This window comes from Eleginops maclovinus, chromosome 1, assembly GCF_036324505.1.
Source record: "Eleginops maclovinus isolate JMC-PN-2008 ecotype Puerto Natales chromosome 1, JC_Emac_rtc_rv5, whole genome shotgun sequence".
NCBI lineage: Eukaryota > Metazoa > Chordata > Actinopteri > Perciformes > Eleginopidae > Eleginops > Eleginops maclovinus.
The window spans coordinates 1,509,399-1,533,342 of record NC_086349.1 but is presented as its reverse complement, the minus strand read 5'-3'; the positions used below and the strand labels follow the sequence as shown (position 1 = coordinate 1,533,342).

At 44.5% G+C, this 23,944-nt stretch overlaps 2 long non-coding RNA genes across 2 annotated transcripts; both read left to right on the top strand.

Moving 5' to 3' along the window:
• The first annotated feature begins 130 nt into the window (after positions 1-130).
• LOC134883877 (uncharacterized) lies at positions 131-5,283 on the top strand. The gene is made up of 3 exons (XR_010168350.1): positions 131-305; positions 4,713-4,793; positions 5,090-5,283. It is a non-coding gene; the product is annotated as an uncharacterized LOC134883877 (long non-coding RNA).
• Positions 5,284-17,392: 12,109 nt separating this feature from the next.
• On the top strand, positions 17,393-20,497 carry LOC134868519 (uncharacterized). The gene is made up of 2 exons (XR_010166291.1): positions 17,393-20,204; positions 20,298-20,497. It is a non-coding gene; the product is annotated as an uncharacterized LOC134868519 (long non-coding RNA).
• Positions 20,498-23,944: the final 3,447 nt, after the last annotated feature.

Sequence of the window (23,944 nt, the reverse complement as noted above, 5' to 3'; positions counted from 1 at the left end):
GAGGTCTTCTACCTGTGTGCCGCTGCTTGGCACCGTGCCAGCGCACTAATTGTGTGCACTGTCTATATAAGCAGATGTGGCAAACTTGGTCCTCCCCTTTGGTCCCCCCGCCACGCCAACGTCGGGCAGCGGCGGCGACGGTTGTATGGTTGCATTACAAGGCAATGGGCACACTCGGTCAAGTTAGAATATCAAGTCAGTGTGACACACGTCAATTCTAAAAAACATGAAAAGGTCCAAACTCTCTGGTGCAGAGGGACGAAAACGAAGGAAAGAGGAAGACAAGAAGAAAGCCCAGTATAGAGGTATGTCTTTTTTTTATCTCAGACATTCTAAAGTTGAATGAAAATTGTGTTTTGTTTGATTTCTGTATAGCTATCACTGCGTCACGCTAGCCTAGAATAGCTTTCTAGCACTATTCTATTCCTAGTAAGCTTGCTTGGTAAATGGAGCTAGCTAGCCTGATCAACATGTACTCAAGAATGTTTGACAGATTACCAATATTTGGAAGCAGGTACTCATGTCATGTGTCACCATTTCTCCAAGCAGTATCACTCGTTATAAACATACAGAATAAGTTTTAAATATTTTGAACCCATGGGGGGAGTTTGCTAGTAGTAGCACTAGCAGCAGGGAGGTAGAACTAGTAGCTTGCTAGAGCTAGCTTTCCAACCTGTCTCAAGCAGTGGTAGCTAGACTAACATCAACTTTCAGAAGCTGAACAGACTGACACAAGTTGACACATAGCTTTAAGTTCCTTTTAACTAGGTCACATAGGATGCTTTGGATAAACACTTTGGTTGTGGGCTATCGTTTACATGGGTGTTATATTATGCTAATGTTATTTTATCATTTAAATTGTCCAGATACACTCCAGAATTGTTTTGCTGAGACCCTCCCATCCTAAAGAAAGTTCAGCTGACCAATTAATCAATCAATCAACTTTATTTATAAAGCCCTTTAAAAACAGCCACAGCTGAAACAAAGTGCTGCACATGGATAAAAACACGTAGCACAAAACACAAAAACAATATAAAAACAACAATAAAAAATCAATAACAATATGAAAACAACAAGACCAATGAAACAAATACAGGAACATAGTCTCATGCTGGGTTAAAAGCCAAGGAATAGAAATGGGTTTTAAGAGGAGTTTTAAAAATGGGCAGTGAAGGGGCTTGTCTAATGTGCAATGGGATGTCATTCCACAGATTAGGACCGGCAGCGGAAAAGGCTCTATCCCCTCTGAGCTTCCGTTTAGGCCTTGGTACCTCCAGGAGCAGCTGATCAGCTGACCTGAGGCACCGGGCAGTAGTGTAAGGATGCCAGTCTAGTTTAAAATCACTGTCCATCTTAAAACCCAAGTTTGTGACTGTTGGCTTCCTGTAGTGCTCCAAGGGGCCCAAGTCAACAGGAGGGGGTTCACAAGAGCCACTGGGACCGAACACCATCACTTCTGTTTTGTTTTCATTACATTTTAAGAAGTTCATGGACATCCAGGCTTTAATGTCTTCAAGACATAACAAAAGTGGTTTCAGAGAGAAAGCATCCTTCTTCTTCAGTGGCACATAGATCTGGCTGTCATCAGCGTAACAATGAAAAGAGATACCATGCTTTCTCAGGATTGAACCCAGGGGCAGCAGGTACAATGAGAAAAGCAGGGGCCTTAAAACTGAACCCTGTGGAACCCCATATGACAGCGGAACAGTGCGGGACTCAGAAGCACCAAGGCTTAAGCACATGGTTCTGTCTGCCAGACAGGACTTGAACCAGTCCAGGGCGGTACCAGAAATGCCCACTATGTGCTGCAACCGCGGCACTAAGATGTTGTAGTCCACGGTATCAAAAGCCGTAGTTAAGTCCAGGAGGACAAGAATCACATAGTCTCCAGAGTCATTTGCCAGGAGGATGTCATTAAAAACTCTTAATAAGGCTGACTCTGTGCTATGCAGTGTTTTAAAACCGGACTGGAAGACCTCCAGGACATCATGCTCATCCAGAAATGATTTTAATTGAGTATAAACAACTTTTTCCAGGATTTTTGAAATAAAAGGAAGCTTGGAGATGGGTCTAAAATTGGCTAGCACACCAGGGTCAAGACCAGGTTTCTTAAGCAGGGGTTGCACCACAGCATGTTTAAAACTTTGGGGGACAACACCAGAAGACAGACTGCTGTTAATAATGGCCAGAACCGACTGCCCTATACTAGGGAAGACCTCTTTAAAATAGTGAGGTGGGACAGTGTCACAGGGAGAACCTGGCCAACCACATCTTCTAAAGCCTTCAGAGACACAGGCGCAAACAAATCAAACACAGCCGAGCATGGAACAGGGTCAGAGGGGTCAGTCGCAGGAGTAGAGATGAAAGCCCTTGCAGTAGTAACCTTGTTAATGAAACAGTGCAGGAAGCTATTGCACATTTCGGGGCAGGCCTCTATGCACCCAGGCTGGGCGGGGTTAAGAACAGTTTCAATGGTTTTGAATAACACACGCGGGTTGTGAGAATTAGAGTCCATAAGGTTAGCCAGGTATTCTCTTCTGGCCTCTTTAACAGTGCTCTGGTAGCAGCGCCAACAGTCCATTAGGATTTGATAGAAAACCTGCAGCTTGTCCTTCTTCCACCTACGTTCAGCTTTCCGGCATTCCTGTCTAGCTGCGCGAGTTCTAGCATCAAGCCAGGGCTCAGGTTTAGCTTTGGGCTGCACATTTGTTTTTTTTTAAGCTGTTTATTTATAGAACCTTTTCAATTTACAGAACACCAAACAATACACCATCCCGCCCACCCACTCCCACAAGGCTACAAAATAAAATAAAAATAACAAAAATAAATAAAATAACAAAATAAATAAATAAAGATGTGCACATGTTCTCACACCTGCACAGTCCTAGTTACATGGACGCACTCGTACTCAAGCACAGATAACCATACATGTGACTTCTACACACAAAAGCATACACACATATACACATGTACCCATATACAAGTGCATACTCGCAAGTACATATGCATCTGATCCACCCAAAAGGAGAAAATAGATAAATAAATAAATACCTAGCATATGTAGGCTCCCATAAAGTACACTCCTGCACAGAAGACATGGTGGGGAAAATCTTATCTGTTACATAAATCCAGCTGGTCACTCTACATCTGCAAAGGCTGGCATGCTAAAGGGATGTCAGGTGAAAGATATGTTCTCAATAAACTCTATAAAGGGAGTCCAGGTTTGAATAAATCTGTCTTTGTTACGGCTATATTTTAGTTTCTCTAGTGGAATCATAGAGAGCACCTCTTTAACCCAGTGTTTGAATGAGGGAGGGCTTACCGACTTCCACTGTATGAGAATTGATCTCCGCGCCATCAGGGTTAAAAACGCTACGGCATTCATCTGTAAGTTAGTCAAATGTTTTTCTGGAAGTATTGTCCCAAAGATGGCGATTACTGGGTCAGGGTCTACATTAACACCACGTATATAAGATATAGCTTCAAAAATGTTGGTCCAGAAGCTGTTTAGAGACCTGCATGAGCAAAACATGTGACCCACTGTAGCTGGATTGTGGCTGCATCTTGGACATTCAGGATTGACGTTAGGGTATATTCTGGCCAGTTTCTCATTGGAATAGTGCAGTCTATGTACAACTTTAAATTGGATAAGACCATGCCGTATGCAAAGAGATGTGGTGTGTATATGCTTCAAACTTTTTTGCCATGTCTCCTCGGATAGTGCAATGTCTAAGTCCTTTTCCCATTCCAACCGAGTACTTTCCCATGACGGTGGGTCGATATCTTGTAACATTTGATAAATCTTGGCAACCCTCCTCCTTCCACTAGGGTCTAGTTCCAATATGGAGTCCAAGCCGGTAAGTGAGGAAATGAGAAGTGCTTCTTGGCAAAGCTGCACACTTGCAGGTATCTGAAGAAGTGGTTTTTAGGAATATTATTGTCTTTCTGCAATAGGTCGAAGGAAGCGAATGTGCCATCTACAAAGAGGTCTTTGAAGAACACCAACCCATTTCGATGCCATGTTTCAAAAGCAGTTTCAGCTTGGGATGGGGGAAAGTTAAGAACAGTTTCAATGGTTTTAAATAACACACGCGGGTTGTCCAGAGTCTAGTATGGTTCGGCAGGAGGAGTGACACCAAGAACTGAGCTCCTCCGTGTTTGCAGATGTTAAGCCCGAAGGGATACACAGCTGGTTAAAAGCAGACAAAAACTGACCGGCAGTGACAGGGTTTAAAATCCGACAGCTCCGAGCAGGAGCGCCAGATTTAACTGCAGCGCGGGAAAAAGGCAGCTTCAAACATCACAGGCAAATGATCAGAAAACACATTGTCACAGATTTCCAGGTTGGACACAGACAAACCATGAGAGAGGACAAGGTCTAATGTGTGTCCATGTTCGTGTGTGGGACCAGACACACACTGCACCAAATGAAAAGAGTCAATAAGGCTTAAAACGTCCTTCACCAACGGCTTGTCAGGACAACACACATGAATGTCCCCCAGGTTCACCTCTCTCTGAACCTTGTAAGTTTGTTTAATCATTATGTATTGGTGGTAATAATAGTATTAGTTATAGTAGCAGAAGTAGGAGTGGGCTATTAATGCATATGGTCTAACTTTATTTGTACAATGTTCTAATGTGGTAGGACTATACATTTGACCAAATACAATGGTGTAACTAACATCATGGATGGATTCTATGCTTGAATTCAGCTGCAGGTGAAGGGACATCTAGGACATCTAGTACTTCAGCAACCAGTGAAACACAGACCAGGGACACAGAGCCTGCAGCAGGTAAGTCTATTTAATAATCTTTATTTTACTTTACACTTAAAAGCTTAGAAAACAATGATTTATTTACATCTAATGCCAATTTCAAAGGTTTTAATAATTGTTCACTCCATTAAACACCACTGATGTTGTTAGAAAAGTATGATTTAGATGTATTTACTGCCTGTCATATTATGACTCAAAAGATCAGTGATGAATCTAAACATATGAACAAGAGAGAAAATCTGTCAGTGTATTGCCTATTGCCACAATGTATCTGTATTAAAAGATTAACATCAATTGTATGTATTTGCCTTCAGGTGAAGGAGCAACAGACACAACCGGCCCTGCTTCTACACTACAGCCTGCAGACACCCTATCCCCCACAACAAGTTCTGATATCCATGAGTCCGTCAGGGGAGCACCTATTGATCCTGCTGACTGGCCAACACTGTCTGACACAGTGAGGACTGAATTAGTCAATATAGGACCATATCAAACCAATCCAGATTTCACCTTTCTCAATCGACAGGATGGACGAAGTTGCCATCACCAGTACTTTTACCGAAAGTTAGTGAATGGAGAAAAAATTAGGAGAAGCTGGTTGGTGTACTCAAAGAACAAAAATAGTCTTTACTGCTTCTGCTGCAAGCTCTTCTCAATGAAAAGCTTTACCCTGATCAGCAGTGGATTAAATGACTGGAAAAATTGCGGCCAAGTCCTAAAACCTCACAAGACTAATCCAGAACATTCGCAGCACATGTCATCCTGGAAGGAACTGGAGACCCGTCTCAAAAAAGGCCAGACAATTGATAAACTTGAAATGGCACTTCTTCAGGCTGAAAGGAGGAGATGGCGTGAGGTCCTGACTAGGTTGGTGGCCATCATTCAGTCATTGGCAGAGCGCAATGTTCCACTTAGGGGAGGGTCAGACAGGCTTTACCAGCCAAACAATGGGAACTTCCTCAAAGAGGTTGAGCTCTTGGCCAAGTTTGACCCATTCCTCAGACAACATGTTGCTGCGGCTGAAAGAGGAGGACTGCACACAACATACTTAGGGAAGACTATTCAGAACGACTTGATTGATTGTATTGGTGACAAAATTGTGCAGCATATGATTAGGGAAATAAAACAATCAAAATATTTCTCAGTCATTTTGGATTTTACTCCTGACGTGAGCCACCAAGAGCAACTGTCGGTTGTACTTCGAACCGTCACGATACAAGAAACACCAGCAGTAAAAGAGTACTTTATGGGGTTCATTGAAGTGGAATCATCCACTGGAGAAAGCCTCTCAACCCTCCTTCTGAGAGAGCTGGAGGTGTTTAACATTCCCTTTGAGGATTGTTGGGGACAATCAAATGACAATGGTGCAAATATGAAGGGAAAGTCAAAGGGAGTCCAAGCCAGACTCCTGAGAGTAAACCCTCGGGCTTTATTTGTTCCATGTGGAGCCCAAACTCTAAATTTGGTGGTAGTGTGGCACTGAGTGCTTGCAGAGACATCAAAAATGTCAAAACAGCTAAGGACTTTACAACTGGTTAAAATGACTCTGAGGACTGATGCCCATGTGTTTCTGTTACTGTTCCTACAGGAATAAAATTCAATGTGCTACACAAAGGATCGGCCACAGCGTCATTCTTAAAAGTGTAACACATTTTGGCGAGCTAGCCAGGAGGAGGCGTAGTTGGACTTCAAGACCATCAACACCCTATTCCTTTACCCAAGAGACGAACCTTCATCAATCTTCAGTGAAATGGAGGAAATTCAGCTTCTGCGAGACCGAGTGAGTGCATCTATATGGCAGCTAAGGGAGGAACCTCTCATGGATGTCTGCAGGTCCCTGAAATGTGACGGCCTGGACAGTAGAGCGCCCGGCAGTGTGCCCCGGACGCTGCTCATCAGGAAAGCGGAAGATGTACTGGATGGGATCGAGGTAGATCATAGTGATGATGAAGTTAAAGAAATCCTGAATAATGTCTTGATAGAAATGGAGAAACAAGACGAAGGATATGAGACTACTACAAAGAGAGGACTAGTGGAGAAGTCCTTTCCGCCACGTCGCCCACAGTCAGCTGTAAAGGCAGGAACAGAGGAGAGGTGCTCACCACTGCGTCACCCTCTCCTTATGAGCCCAGAACCTCCACTCCAAAGTCCAGCGTACAAACTGCCTGAGGTCACACCGAGGAGAGAGTTTCAAATCTATGGACAAATAGGAGAAAGTGGGCAGAAGGATAAGTTGTCATGCCTCAGCCTCGTCAGACAGATTGAGATTGGAGCAGAGAAAGGTCACACAGAGACTGAGATCACTGAAGCGGTGATTAGGGCTGTGAGCCCAGGACTGCCATTGAGAGACATGTTGGAGATAAAGCGTGGGTTGACACTCTCAGCGCTCCTGACCATCCTGAGAGGTCACTATAAGGTTGATAGCTCCACAGACCTTTACCACCAATTCATTAGCCTATCTCAAAAGCCTAAAGAAACGGCCTTGAACTTCGTGTTTCGTTAAAGGAGAAGCTGTTATGGAAAACAGAGAATGAGGATGCTGAGGAACATTACAGCCGAGCCACCATTCAGCGTAAGTTCCTCAGATCCCTCGAAACTGGACTATTGAGTGACTCTGTAAAATGTAACATCCTGCCCCCTCTCAATAATGTTAAAATCACAGCTTGACATCACCAGTGACAATGCACAAAGACACAGCAGCAGCAGTGAACACAGTCCAGTGCCTGCCCTCCAAGCACCAATCACAGCTGGTAGGACTGGTTGGGAAAAGGTGTATTGTCAGCTGTTATATGGACAATTATCCAGTGAAAGTTTTGTGGGACACAGGTGCTCAGTCCTGCATCATTAAATAGCCCTGGCGTCAACAGCACTTGCCCCACACAGTTATAAGGCCCATTGCAGAGCTGTTAGAGGGTGAAACGCTGACAGTTCTGGCTGCTAATGACACGCTGATACCCTATGTTGGCTGGATTGAAGTCAGCTTCTGGCTGGATGATGACAGAAATGACTGCAAGTCTCGACACTGGTGTCCAGCAACCCAGCGGTTGCCAGTGACCCCATCATAGGCTTTAACGTTGTTGAAGCTGTGATAAACGAAAAGGAGACAAAGACAAAAGGAGCAAAAAAGCAGCTGGCACACAAAGTAAGTAAAGCATTCTCCATTACTTTGAAAACAGCTCAAAATGTGGTCAAGCTAATGCAAGGTGGTTCAGATCCAGACACCGGTGTGGCACGCACTGGTGGGAAAAGAGTGTTCTGGCCAGCGAACCAAGTATCTACTATCTACGTCAGAGTAGATGTGAATGCACCAGCACGAGGCCGGGACATGCTGTTGATACCAGACATGCTCAATCCCCCACCTGAAGGTGCGTCCCTCAGTGAAGTACTGGTGCGTATCCCTGAAAGAAAAGTTACATACGTACCAGTCCCCATTACCAACACCACTGACCACACCATTTATCTGGATCGACATAAAGTTATTAGACATTTAGAGATAGTAAAGACAGTGTTTTCAGCAGGCTTTCATCCCAAAGAGAACAAACAAAAAGAGACACTGAGCAAAGCACAACCAGAGGGCACCAGAGCTGAGAGGCCAAAGGTATGGGACCCGCCAGCTGACCTCAGCCATCTTCCTGAGGCCCACCAGAGAGGAATGTGAAGCTTTTGCGTTGGACGGTGATGATGTAGGCTGTATTCCATCTTTAAAGAGTCCAGTACGGAAGACTTACATGTCAGTCCCAAGACCCCATCATAAAGAAGTGAAGAAGTACTTGCAGGATTTGTTGAACAGGGCTTGGATAATGCCTTCACGATCCCCTTATTCATCACCTGTGGTATGTGTCCGCAAGAAAGATGGCAGCCTACTCCTCTGTTGTGATTAAAGAGGGCTAAACTGCAAATCAGTCCCTGACCGCCATCCGATAACAAGAATACAAGGCATGGTGGACACACTTGGTGGGAGCTTGTGGTTTTCTGTATTGGACCAGGGTAAAGCGCACCACCAGGGCTTCCTGGATGAAGAGAGCTGTCCCTTAACAACCTTCATCACACCCTGGGGGCTCTACAAATGGGCACGCATCCCCTTTGGCTTGAGCTCTGCACCCGCCGAGTTCCAAAAAAAGTTAAGTCTACTGAGAAGAGTCTGTGTGCTTACTAACTTCCACACCATGCTGCAAAAACCGACAACGACACCTTGTACGGACGGCCAGTCCACGCCTTTACTTGAAAAGTTTACCAACTTTTTCTTTGTGTAAACAGTGTCACAGCTCTCTGTCAATCAGATGTATTTGTCTTCCAACGAAGCATGGATCGCTGTTTAGCTGGCCTGAGGGACACTGTTTGCCTTCCATACCTGGATGATAACTTGGTACACGGTGGCAGTTTCGATGATCATCTGAAACATGTTCGCCTTGTTCTCCCGCGTTACAAGGGACACGGTGTAAAGTTGACACCAAAGAAATGTGAACTGTTCAAACGAAAAGTGAGGTTCCCGGGAAAGATGGTAACAGGAGAGTGCTACACAATGGACCCTGCAGAGATTGCGCCTGTGATGTCTCTGAAGGAAGAGAGACCCGTGCCAGGGTGTTGGAGTCATCCAGGCCTATGCTTTGAGCCTTATAAGAGACTGTCGCAGTACGACTGGCCAGCCTCTAACCCCTTCACGGATCCGTAAGGCTCAGGAAGAGGATGAAGTACTGTTATGAGTCATCTGGTACAAGAGCCGCAAACACAGACCAAGTAGAGCTGAGATCAAAGCAGATCAGCCAGCAGTCGCTACATTGCTAAAACAGTGGCAAAAAATCAACGTGGATGAAAATGGAGTCCTGCGCCGCAGGACCTTCCGACGAAAGCAGCTAGTGGCCCTCAGGTCCTACCACCCACTGATCTTCAAAGAACTGCACCACGACATGGATCACTTGGGGGACGAGATGACACTTGACCTGGTCCGAGAGAGGTTCTACTGGCCAAAAATGCACCAGGATTTAAAACCTTTTGTGACCAAAGTCTGTGAGTGTGTAAAGAAGAAGAAACCAAGTAGGCAGACCCGTGCGCCCCTGACTCTGATCCAGATCACATATCCATTCGAGCTAGTTTCAGTCAACATTCTCCACCTGGACAAGTGCAAACATGGCAACGAGTACATATTAGTGGTTATGGATCGCTTCACCAGGTTCGCACAGGCCTACGCTACACAGAACAACTCAGCGAAGACTGTGGCTAACAAGCTCTTCAACGATTTTACTCTGAAGTTCGGTTTCCCCAGCAAGCTGCACCATGATATGGGAGGAGAGTTTGAGAACAGACTGATGGCAAGGCTGAAAGAACTCTCTGGCATCCAGGGCTCACACACAACACCGTATCACCCTCAGGGTAACGGACAGGTGGAGCGATTCAACCAAATTCTGCTGTCCATGCTGCGCACCCTGGAGGAAGAGGAAAAGAAGGATTGGAAGGAGTCGCTGGCAAAGGTCATCCATGCGTACAACTGCACAAAGAATGAGAGCACAAGCTACACACCCTATTACCTCCTCTTTGGATGCTCTCCACGCCTGCCAATCGACCTGCTGTTTAACATTAAAAGAGATAATGCCCATGGAAGTTATGGGGACTATGTGAGTCACTGGAAAGAGAGAATGCAGGAGGCCTACCAGATCGCTGCCAGAAATGCAGATAAAGGAGCAGCCCGTGGAAAAGCCAAATACGACAAGAAAGTGCTAGGCAGAGACCTCCAACCAGGGGATCGGGTCCTTATCCGAAATCTCACTCCAAGAAGAGGTACAGGAAAGATCCAGTCCTACTGGGATGACCAGGTCTTCAGAGTGAAAGAAAGGAAGGGCAATGACAGCCCAGTTTACTATATCAGTTCAGAGAACGGTATTGGGAGGGACAGCGTGGTCCATACAAACCTGCTACTGCCATGTGACCACTTACCCCTTGAGCTGCCATCAGCACAGAGTCCGCTGCAGCAGAGAAACGTCCAGAGACCCGCAAAGAGATAGAGGACACCACGCCATGCTCAGCAGCACCAGCCAGCATCAGACAGCGGCTCGGAGGATGGCGGCGGCATCTACCAGTGGCATCTCAGGTCCGGCAGAGAGAGGCAGCAGCGTCAAGCATCGCTGAATCCTGAGGCAGAACCTTTCCAGCCTCAACAGGGTTCCTCACCTTCAGAAGAGGATGTGCCACTACAGAGCGAAGACGATGTGCCACTGCAGGGTGAAGAGGATTTGCCACTACAGAGCGAAGAGGTTGCTTATGTGTCACAACTGGCTGAGCAACATGAACTGGATCCAGCTGCTTCTGTGGTTCCTGAGAGTGGTGAGTCGGGAGAAGAACCGTCTCAAATGGTAAGAGCACACCCAAACAGACTCAGACAGCCACCCGTCGGATTGAGCTATGAGACACTATGGCAGCCATCATTGATCGCAATACCCTGTGAATTGATAGAGACTCAGTATAATGAGCAGAGACACTTATGGCGACCTTGGTAGAACTTTGGTTGTAATGTCGGGAGACATAAAAAATCGTGGGGTAGAGTGTGGCACTGAGTGTTCGCAGAGACATCAAAAGTGTCAAAACGGCTTCCGGTCTAGCGTTCGTTATGTGAAGCTGCGAGATCCTGAAGCTCTGCATGCAACTTTTAATTGAATTGTTTTTTAGCGTGCAAAATACCGTTGAATCTATGAGTACGCCATCTTAAGGTCTTATCACCGTAATCTAGCGTTGACAAGGAAATAACGTGTCTATAAGATGCTTTCTCCGTTTTGGAAAAATGACGAGTCGACAGCAGAAGAATTCGGCTAATTCAGCTGCTAGCCAGAAAGGTGCTAGCTCTACGACTGACATGGATGTGCCGCCGCTCTCTCCTGATTCTGTGGAGAAAATTATGACGGCGATAGAATTGTTAGGCACGAAAATGGACACACAAACAGCTGCCCTTCGTCAGGAAATAGTGTCTATCCACCAGGAGTTGCAAACCACCGTCAGCTCTTTGCAGTCAGCTAATGCACAGAACACCAAGCGCATTGATGATTTTGAACAGTCTTCCACAGAATGGAGCTCAACAGTCATGACTCTGGAAACCACGGTGAAACGATTGCATCCGAAGTGTGCAGTTTATCAGAGAAATGCTTGGACCTGGAAGGTCGTAGCCGTCGTCAGAATATTCGGCTGATTGGAATAGCGGAGGGCGAAGAAGGTAGAGATCCGCGTCATTTCTGTGCTACTGTATTGAAGGAGGTATTGGATTTGGAAGACACTCCACGTCTGGATAGCGGTCATCGTACACTGGCGCCAAAACCAAAGAAGAGAGAGGCCTAGGCCATTCATAATTTGCGTGCACCATGGGGACATGAAGGAGCGCATTCTCCGTCTATCAAGCCAGAAGAAGACGTTGTTCTACAAGGAGAGGCGTGTTCACATCTTCCCCGACTTTGCCCCAGAAGTGGCTAAGCAGCGGGCAGCTTTTGCGGAGGCAAAGCGGCCCCTTCAAAACGTAAACGGTGTAAAATTTGGGCTCTGTTTTCCTGCTACGTTCCGCATCACGTTCGGAGGTGAGGAAAAATCTTTCAAGGATCCCAAACTGGCTGTATCCTTCATAAAGGGGACCATTCTTCCACCGAAATGATTATGTACACCAGTGGTACTCAACCTTGTCCTAATCAGGAGCCACATTGACGAAAAAATATTTTTGCAATAGCCACAATCCAAAAACGCTCCTTTGCTCCCTGAAAGCATTATGCATTTGAGAATATGGATAATAGTAATATGTTACTAAGGAATGAAAAGCATAATGTACAGTGCAATAACTGATTTATTATTTTCACTGCAACCACAAAACACACATTGCTGATCATCACTGCTCATAACAACAGATAACAGACAGCATGTTTACTGATCATCACAGTCCATATAACAGCAGATTATAGACAGCAGGGGTTGTCAGAAGAGTAATGTTGTGCTTACTTCACACTCAATGTGATTTCTGACACTCCTTCTGCCGCACAAGTGATTTGAAGTCGGGCTCTGTGCTGGAAACGGCGATCCGAAGGGCCTCTGTTGTGTGCTGCAGACTCAATCTGTTTCGGTTGCGACATTTTATTTTTGAGAGCGCAGAGAATGCTGCTTCACACCGGTATGTGGACGGAAACATTGAGATGATGCGTCTTGCCAGTCTGGAGATATTTGGTAGATGCCCCACCAGTTTCCAAACGTCCATGACATCTATAATCCGAAACTGACGCTGAAGTTCATCTGAGCTCTTTAACTCCACAAACTCCATTTGAAGCTGCACAAGTCCGAGCTGGTCGCTTATTTGCTTCATTTCATTGACCTCAATCAGGAATGGGTTTTTCACAAGTAAAAAAATATTGCTATGGTCCTTGAAGTCGTGGAATCTTGATGTGTAGTTTTGCTTGAGCTCAGTTAGCACGTCACAGAATTGTGATTGACAGGGCAGGAGAGCGTCTGCATGCATCGCCATCACTTTCTGCACGGTGGGGAAGAAACGGTAATCAGAACCACGGACACTTCGTTCAAGTACATCCAGTTTGTCAGAGAATACTCTGACAGCCGTGTAGAGCTCATACACGGTCTTGTTTCTTCCCTGCATCTTGAGATTAAGTTCGTTCAAGTGCTGCGTAATGTCACACAGGAACGCAACAGACAGCACCCACTCTTCATCATCCAAAAAGGAAAATCGGGAAGTCTCCCCTTGGCCGACAATGAAGGATTTCAGGGGTTCAAGCAGGTCCATGAAATGTGCAAGCATACGTCCTTTAGACAGCCATCTGATCTCGGTGTGTAACACCAAATCTCCATAGTGAGTGTTAAACTCCTCACACAGCAGTTTAAAATTTAGGTGGTTTCTTGCACGGGCCCTGATATAATTAACCACTTCGATTACATTTGCCATCACTTCATTCAGACATTTGAACTTAGCAAACAAGGCTTGTTGATGCACAATACAATGGTATGAGAAAATACCCTCAGCAGCAACCGCGCCGTTTTTCAGCGTTTCTTTCAACAAAGCCACGGCTCCGTTCCTCTTACCAAGCATCGCTGGTGCGCCATCTGTTGTGAATGCTGTGATTTTTTCTGGTCCAATGTTCAACTTTTCTAATGTTTCCAGCACAGCGTTTTTTATTTCAATGCCCGTTGTTCCATTTTCCAGTGAAACCATGTCAAGCAGTTCTTCTGTAATGTCAAACTTACTGTTGATGGCTCGGATAAAGATGAGTAATTGTGGCGTGTCATTGATATCCAAGCTTTCGTCCATTGCAAGGCTGACAAACTCAGCGGATGACAGTTTGTCCTTAAGAGTATGTGCAATGTTCTCTGAAATGTTTGATGCCCTCCTAGCTACAGTAGAATCCGACAGTTGAAATTTTTTTGCCTCTCGTTCCAGGTCTTTTTTCTCAGGAAACAACGTTGAACAAGCCAGCAGTATGCAATCCTTCACCATTTCTCCATCAGTATATGGCTTCATCTGTTTCATCAGTTCATGTGTGATTTTGTAGGATGCCTCTGTCGCTCTTTCACTCGTATTAGTGTGGAATAAGTTTTTTTGAGCAGTTCAGTTCTGTTTGAGTCTCGCCAGCTTTTCCGCCCTCAGCTCTCCACCTTTCGGAAAGTCGGTGCTGAACTTCGGGTGTTTTGTGTCGTGATGGCGCTGCAAATTGGACCTTTTAAATTGTGAAATGACGTTGTCACAAAGCAGGCAGATGCATTTTCCCGAACCGGTGGAGACGAAGAAAAACTCGAGTTCCCAGTCCTCTTTAAATGTTCGATATTCCTCTTCATATTTTCTTTTCCTATATTCCTTTGCCATTTTTGCGTAGTGCTGTAAGCTAGTTTTCCCAGTGTGACGGAGCAATTATCTCGCGCACCTGCAATCAGAGCGGGAAACCTGAAATCATTTGTGATTGGTTGTTCAGAGGGAGGGGGGAGGGGCGGCTTAATACACGTGACTTGTGAGTGATAATGAAATGTTGATGAATTCTGCTGACAATGTTTTTGTTTTTCGTTTTTTAAAGATTTTTTGAGATTTTTATTTTTTTAAGTGGGACTTAAAAGAGCCGCAACTAGTCTTAAAGGAGCCGCATGCGGCTCGCGAGCCGCGGGTTGAGTATCGCTGATGTACACTGTCAATGACATTGCAACATTGGACATTGCGGTAGGTTTGAAGGACTTGGATTGCTGGTCTTTTTTTTCTCTCTGTTTGGAGTAGCCTACGAACAGTCATTTGAAACGGGAAAGCTACGGTATGCAAGTCGTTTTTGTTTTCAAAGTTTTGGTTGGATATACCTTCTGTTACGCCATTATCTATTCTTATCATTTATATTTCGAATGTTAGAGTATTACGAGATTCTGGCCTGTAGTATCTAATGTATCTCTTGCAGTGGCGGTTTTTTGTTATCTTTCTTCTGTAGTCTAATTGATTGAATAATACTGATCTGTGTATCAGTGTCGTTGGCCCGTCGTATTTAGGCTAACATTAAGATATAGGCCTGTTATCGTTGTTTGAGAAACACTATAATACTGCCTGTAATACTATAATGCAGTCGTGGTATTATGCACTGCTTTTTCTTTTGTGTTGGCTTTGCTTGCTTGTTGAGCTTTGGGTCGACATGGTGAAGTTAGAGACCCAAGTTAGTGAGTTGGAGCATTTTGCGTGTGGGTATGCAGTTAGTTCGAGTAAGTGCTGGGGGGTGGGGGGGTAGCTGTTTTTATGTCGTCCACCTGTGCTTGCCTTTTGCTTTGGATGTGATCTTTGTGGGAGTGACAGATATCGTTTCCTGGAAAGCTTCATCAGTCAATCAAGACTGTTCGATATCATTTTTGTTGCCAAGTATGGCTAGTTCAAATGTGCCCTGTAGGGGAGTGGTCGGTCAATTCAATTTACTCGCTGGAATGTGAAAGGACTTAACCATCCCATTAAACTCACCAAGGTTCTTTCCCATCTTACGTTTTTAAAAACTGAGATAGCTTTCCTAACTGAGACACATATACGTGGGTCTGAACATATTTGCCTGACGAGAGGCTGGGTAGGACAGGTGTATCACTCTACTTTTCAGGTGAAGGCCAGAGGCGCTGCCATTTTGATTAATACATCAGTACAATGTATATCTTCTGAAACTATATCAGACCCTAATGGACGTTTTGTTATTGTGGTGGGTAGACTTTATGGTTTACCTGTTACATTAGCCTGTGTTTACACCCCAAATTGGGATGATTCTAAATTCATGAATAGCTTTTTATCAACCTTACCATATTTAGACACGCATCAGTTAATACTAGCTGGTGACTGTAATTGTGTAATTAATCCCTTATTAGATAGATCCTCCACTCGTAATGTGTCCAAATCCACAACAGCAGAATGTATAGAAAGTTTCTTACAGTCTTGTGCAATGTCTGACCCATGGAGATTCCTTTACCCTACAAAGAAGGAATACTCTTTTGTTTCACCTGTTCACCACACATATTCACGTATAGACTATTTTTTTGTTCACAAACGCTTACTGCCCTTGGTAAAATCATGTTATTACAACAGTATAGTCATATCTGACAATGCCCCTGTGACGCTGGTTTTGACCTTCCCTAATAATAACCCTGCTAGATTCAGATGGAGACTCAATTCACTTCTCCTGTCAGATGACATTTTTTTTTTGCTTTTGTTAGCACCCAGATTGACATATTTTTACAAACCAATGTAAACGATGAGACCTCTCCTTCTCTGCTTTGGGAGACCCTTAAGGCCTACTTGAGAGGGCAGATTATCTCCTACAATGCTTCTCCACGTAAAGCCCGAATGCTGAGACAAACAGAGCTCACAGAACTCATATCTGATGTAGACAAAGTCTATGCTAATAGCCCAACCCCAGAGCTATATTAACAGCGAATGATGTACCAGACTGAATTTGACATGCTTTCAACTGGTCAGGCAGAGTGGGCTATGTTGAAATCCAAACATAGATTCTATGAGTATGGGGAGAAGCCAAGCAGAGCTCTTGCTTATAGCCTAAGACCTACTACCACTACTCAGGTCATTGATCAAATTGAATCTGAGTCAGGATTGCTATCGGACCCTACGGATATCAATAAACGTTTTTGTGATTTTTATTCCAATTTGTATACATCTGAACCGCCCACTGACCCGGGGGTAATGGGCACTTTTTTTGAAGGTCTGGATGTTCCCACTGTTGGGGAGGAATTGGGGGAATCCTTAGATAGCCCTATCTCTTTAGATGAAATCAGTCGTGCTATTTCATGCATGCAAAGTGGGAAGTGTCCAGGTCCAGATGGCTTTCCCACCCAATTTTATAAGAAATTTTCAGCGCAATTAAGCCCTTTACTCCATAAAGTTTTTGAAGATAGTTTGGACTCTCAGAGCCTTCCACCCACTTTGCGCCAGGCATCAATATCCCTTCTTCTTAAAAAGGGTGGGGATCCCCACAATTGTTCCTCATACTGCCCAATATGTCTCCTTAATGTCGATGTAAAGATTCTGGCAAAAGTGTTGGCTCTCCGCCTTGAATCTGTTTTGCCCACCATGTGACCAAACTGGATTTATAAAAAATAGGCATTTATTTTTCTGGCAATATCAGGCGCGTGTTTAATATCCTTTATTCATCATCCTCATCTCAGTGTCCAGAAGTACTTCTGGCTGTGGATGCTGAGAAAGCCTTCGATTGTGTGGAATGGAATTATTTGCTCTATGTTCTTGGGCGGTTTGGTTTTGGGAATAGCTTTATTTCTTGGGTCAAAGTGTTGTATGGTTCTCCTTTGGCCTCTGTCAGAACCAATGACAATTATTCATCATATTTTCCTCTTCAGCGTGGGACTAGACAGGGCTGCCCTTTGTCTCCGTTGCTTTTTGCCTTAGGAATGGAGCCTCTCGCAATCACCACCAGACAGTGTACAGACATCAAGGGGATCTTCAGAGCAAACCAGGAACACAAAATGTCTTTATATGTGGATGATGTCCTTCTATATATATATCTGACCCTCTTACATCTATTCCTCGCCTTCTTAGCATTCTTAAAGTTTTTGGCAGTTTCTCAGGGTATAAACTTAACCTAGGCAAAAGCGAGCTTCTACCCATTACTACAGCATCTTGTCAGCTCTCATTTCACTCTCTACCTTTCAAGGTGACTGATAATAAGTTTAATTATCTTGGTGTGTGTATCACAAAGTCCCATTCTCAACTTTCGAGAGCCAATTTTACACCACTTCTGGACCACACCCAGCAGGATCTCACTCGCTGGTCCACCATCCCCTATCTTTAGCTGGATGAATCAGCATCATTAAAATGAATGTCCTCCCCAAAATGTTTTAGTTTTTGTTTCAATGCGTCCCATATTTTCTTACAAAAGCATTCTTTACAAAACTTGACAGTCTCTTCTCATCCTTCATTTGGAATAATAAAACACCTAGGATCAGGAAGTTGTTCCTGCAAAGACCTAAAATACATGGTGGGATGGCTCTACCTAACTTTCAAATCTACTATTGGGCTGCCAATATTAGGAGCTTGTTGTGTTGGCGATGGGCTATGTCCTGCCTGGATCTCCCAGGCTGGTTGCAAATAGAATCTAGTTCCTGTTGTCCCATCTCACTTTCTGCTCTCTTGTGTTCCTCTATTCCCTTACATTTTCCCCAGACCTGCCAGAATCCAGTAGTGCGTCACTCCTTAAAAATCTGGTCTCAGTTCCGAAAACATTATGGGTTAGTCTCCATGTCAGTTAATTTCCCCATCACAGCCAATCACTTATTCCCTGCCTCTCTTTTGGATAATACATTTACTCAGTGGCTTAAAAATGGAGTGTTGAGTATAAAGATGTTATACAAGGATGGCATCTTCATGTCATTTGATCAGGTTAGACTGGAATGTTCTTTGCCAGCTCATAATTTGTTCAGATACTTACAAGTCAGGCATTTTGTACGGAATTACTTTACTCAATTTCCTTCACTAACACCAAAATCACCGCTTGATTATATCCTTGAAACCCCGTCTGAGGTGAGGGGGACGATATCAAGGCTATACACAAATATATTTGAAATGGAAGGTTCTTCCCTTTCCATCATAAAAGAAAACTGGGAAATGGATATGAATACAAATATATCTGAGGATCAATGGGATAGCATAATTCAAAGCATTCACTCTTCCTCCATTTGTGCGAGACATAGCCTTATTCAGTTTAAAATTGTACATAGGCTTCATATGTCCAAGGTTAAACTATCCAACATCTTTTCAGGGGTAAGTCCTATGTGTGATAGGTGTAAGCAAGCTCCTGCCACTCTTTATCATACATTCTGGTCATGCTCTAGTTTAACAGCATTTTGGTTCTCAATATTCGAGGTATATTCAGCAATTTCAGGTTTCACTATTCATCCCTTGTCCTTTTATTGGAATTGTTGGTGTACCAATGGAGGATCTTCCTCTACGAAAGCCACAATTAAATGGTATGGCCTACTCCTCCCTCCTAGCGAGGCGGCTCATTCTTTTCCACTGGAAAAGTGACCGCCCGCCTTCATTTGGGAGATGGATCTGTGATGTTATGTTTTTCCTTAAGATTGAAAAACTGAGATACACACTGAATGGATCAATGGGGAAATTTGATGTAGCATGGCGTCCATTTATTTCTTATGTAGAACAGCTGACGGTGCCACTTGGCTCTGACTGAGATGGGAAGTAATTGGGTAATCACTGTGGATGTTTTTGATTTGATTTTTTTATTTATTCCTTTTTTATATATATATTTTTTTGTTGTGTGTTTGTGCTGTTGTGTGATTGTGTGTATCTATATTTGATAATTTGCTGTTATTTTTGTCTCAATTTCTTATGTGTTGTCTCAAGGGCGTGTTTATGTCTATGATTAAAACCTCAATGAAAATACATTGACTAAAAAAAATAAAAAGTCTCAAAACAGCTAAGGACTTTACAACAGGTTAAAATGACTCGATTGATATTTTCTGTGTGATTTCATTAATTCTCTAGCTGGTCTGGTTACATTTTACATGGTTGGAGTACCTGGTCAGCAGGAGGCGCTGTGTGCATTAGGTATCAATAGCTGACGCCATTCACTAGTAGAGTGAGACGTCAGATGGTAGGAGTAATGCAGAGCAACATAGACGCTGAGGACTGATCTCATGTGTTTCTGTTACTGTTCCTACAGGAATAAAATTCAATGTGCTACACAAAGGATCGGCCACAGCGTCATTCTTAAAAGTGTAACAGTAGCAGATGCATCAAAAAGCTCAACTGAGGCCAAAAATGATTACTTCTCTGCTTACACACAAAGATGGGCCATCTTGAAGCAGGACGTTAAGACGAGTCTGAAATCCTGGTCCGACACCAAATGGGAAAGCCGGATAAACAGTGTCCAGGCTGTAAGATTTCAGACAGCCGAAGTCAGAGAGGCTCTGCTAGAGGTGAGGAATACAGCCACAGATGCAGTTATTGGAACTGAGGCACAGTACTTCATTTTTCAATTTGTTCATTGTTTATATTTGTTTTTCTTTCAGATTATTAGTTTGATGAAGGTCTGTGCTTTCTAATTTATCTTTTAAATGTTCATTTCATTTATTTGGCAGGGACAGTGCAGAATGTATAAATGAGGCACATTAAAGCCACATGGCTAATTCAGTTGTTGGAGTTTGTAAAAAAACAATTTGTGTTGATGTTCCAAAGTTACTGGAAATAAAAATGTTCTGAGACCATTCTATTGCCTGTGGTTAATGTTAATCATTTTAATTTGAGTTATTTTCTAACCTTGCCACACATACAACATTTGTTAAGAAACCGTTTTGTATGTCATTTAGAAAAAAGTCAAAGTATGTCCTAAAAACTTGGAGCTTGGAGCTCTGACGCACGACGCACACAGCGTCACAGTCACGTGGGTTCTAAAGGATAAAGACGGCATAAGTGAAATCACGAATACCAGCATCAGGGAACAGCATTCGGAAAATGACGTCACGTTGACGTCATAATACCTACTGAGCCGAGGTTACAAGAGTAATCCCTCTCCGTCCTATTTCTGAGAACCTCCTTCGAGGTAACAGCGGTTAACCCTGTGGGCGGAACCGCGTGGCCGTCAGAGCCATCTGCGGGATCTCCAGTGCCGGTGCTGTCCGAGCCCGACCCTGTCAGAGGGAGCACGGTCCGTAGAGAGGAGGGCAGCAGCAGCCCCGCCCGAAAAGACCCGGCCCACAGGCAAGGCAAGGTAAGGTAAGGTAAAACAGGCAAGGCAAGGTACAATCACCTATGACATTTTGTGGAATCTTGGCCCCAAGATTCTGCATTTGACCCCTCCTAGTGTTAGAGGCAGTGGGCAGGTGCCCGGGGAGCAGTGCAGGGGTCGGTGCCCCGCTCAGGAGCACCTCGGCAGTCTGTCAGCAAAGTCCTTACGGACAGGGCTGCTTCCGCCCTCCTCTCTACAAGCCATGCTCTCTCTGAATAAGTCAGAGGTCTCTGAGAAAATCAGATAGCACCATTTGTATAAACGGTGCACAACTTGTACAAACATGCTCTGAAGGAAGCAGACAGCACAGGCCCTCGAGATCCTGCACATAGCTCTGACAGCCACGCGGTTCCGCCCACAGAGTTAACCGCTGTCACCTCGAAGGTAATCGGAGGCAGTCAGAGTGTTGTCAGGTTCTCAGAATATAGGTCGGAGAGCGGTTGCCATTGCAAACTCGGCTAAGTAACTATTATGACGTCAACGTGACGTCATTTTCCGAATGCTGTTCCCTGATGCTGGTATTCGTGATGTCACTTATGACATCCTTAACCTTTAGAACCCACGTGACTGTGAGGCTATGTGCGTCAGAGCTCCAAGCTCCAAGTTTTTAGGACGTACAGATCGTGCGCACTATAAGCAGACGTGGCAAACTTGGTCCTCCCCCTTTCCGCCTCTCTTGTGGTGGCGGCATCCTGGCGTGGCAACGCAAATTGTTTGGCGTGGCAACTTTCATGTCAAACTCTCTACCGGACAGCGGACGTCCGGTCATTTGGAAGAGGCATTTGCTGCACCGGAGGCTCCTTGGTTGCAGTAGCGTAACTGTTGCGGGTTTTGGCCATGGGACTTGCGGCTCTCTCTCCCTCCCTTGCCCGCAGTTCCCGGCCTGGCAGCACGAGGTGGGGTAAACATTCTGTCCACCCTCTGCCTATCACACCCTTTCCGCCTGCTATTTTAGCTGAGTGAGAATTGGATCTGTGAGCTTCGCTGTTGTGATTGACAGGCCAAGACGAGGCAGTCTGGGCTTCACTCAGTGGACCGCAGTGTAGAATTTTACACTGTAGCAATGTTAGCAAGCAAAAGTGTCCATTATGTTACTGTTTCAACACTTCTTTGTTGCATGGTCAAATGCTAAGTCTGACTTCAGCACCATGGACAGCAAGAAAAAGAGACGAGTCTAACTGATGTCCTCCAACTGACCTCAGGTCAGCAAGTCCAACCCAGGATAAGGAGCATCAGGTTGATCATGGGCCTGTATTAGCCTCGTTGCACGGTAACCGTAAATTCTACTTCCGCTGTTACTTGTATGCGCGTCTAAACTTCCGGTCGAACACTTCCGTGTTATGATAGCGTTTGACAGCTGGATACCGGTAACCGGCTTTTACTATTTAGAAGTGTACAATGAGTGTGTTCACAATAAAAGAAAGACGACTGACCTTTCAAAGGGTGGGGACATCGGCACTGCACTGTTGTGTACCTCAGTGTACGAATTCTTCGAGGTACAATAAGCTACTTTCCTTTCATTCATTTCCCGTTGACCCGGCGGTACGGGCCGAGTGGCTGAGGAGAATCCGAAGGGATAATTTCAGTCCGACGAAACATTCAAAGGTCTGCAGTAGGCACTTTAAAAGCACAGATTTTGTCGTGACAGCCGGGGGACTAAGAAAACTCCAAAAGGGATCAGTCCCTGTTCTGTTTTCTTGGAACGGGTTTGAGCTATCGGCACCTAGACCGAGTGTTTGGGAGAGGCGCCCGCGGCCAGATGTGGAGAGTCCCGATGTCTCTGACAACGAGATGGAAATCGCGGCTGTAGCTACTGACCACGACTACTCGGTGTTGCCACAAACGGTGATACGAGCAAGTGACTTGGTTGAGGACAACGAAGCCTTGCGTCGGAGGATTTTGGAGCTGGAACAGCAGATCGAGGGGCTACACCTGCGGCAGAGGTTTGGGTAACATCGTCTGACAGCGTCGGATGACAGCATTCGGTTCTACACCAGATTTGCGTCCTACCAGCATTTCCAGGCATTTTGGAGACTTGTGGAGCCTGCCGTGAGCAGCAAAATGGTGAGGATTACCAGCTCGAAAACCGCCTCAAACAGCAGCAGCAGTTCCCCTCAAACGGTAAGTGCAAGTGATAACTTGTCAAAGCAGAGTTGTGGATCTAATATAATGAAATTAGTCATTTTATTACTTAGGCCTATATCAGAAAACCAATGTTAAGTTAATCAATAAACTTAGCCTACTGAAGGTACAATGTTACAAAGGAACAATGTTACTTATTATAGTTACAATGTCAATGTTAAAGACAATGGCAAGCAAATATATATATTTACATTTTTCAACAGAAACTTCCAGCTGTTGATGAGCTACTACACTTATTTTCGTCTACATACAGCTTACCAAATCTAGCCACATAAATACCCCAGAATTGGACATGAACAGATGAGTTAAGACCATAGGTTAAGACACTTTTTCTCCCTACTCTGAGGTCGTGAGGCTTATCGTTTTTCCTCATCGACCTGAAACAAACAGCCCTGACGCTCACTCTCCCTGCTGGATCTTTATTTGAAACTGTGGGAATTCAACATCATACATGTTATTTTATACAAAACAATAATCTTATATCTTTCTAACATTGAAAAGTCGAGCAAAGACCACGTTAAATTATAAAAGTAAGTAAAGCTATTACCACAGTAATATCACTATGTAAGCGCTAATGTTAGCTATGTAGCTACAATAATATTGTGCCATAGTTACAACTTACCTTCATAATTGTCGATATAACTGGATAGGTACATTTTGTATCCCTTATCACGTTTGCTCTTCGGTGTAGAACTGCCCATCCGAACAAGTCGGTGGACATCTGAGATGGAAATGTTTGGGAGATCCTGCAGGCATCTAGTGTAGAAATTTCCCCTTTTCCAAAACCCA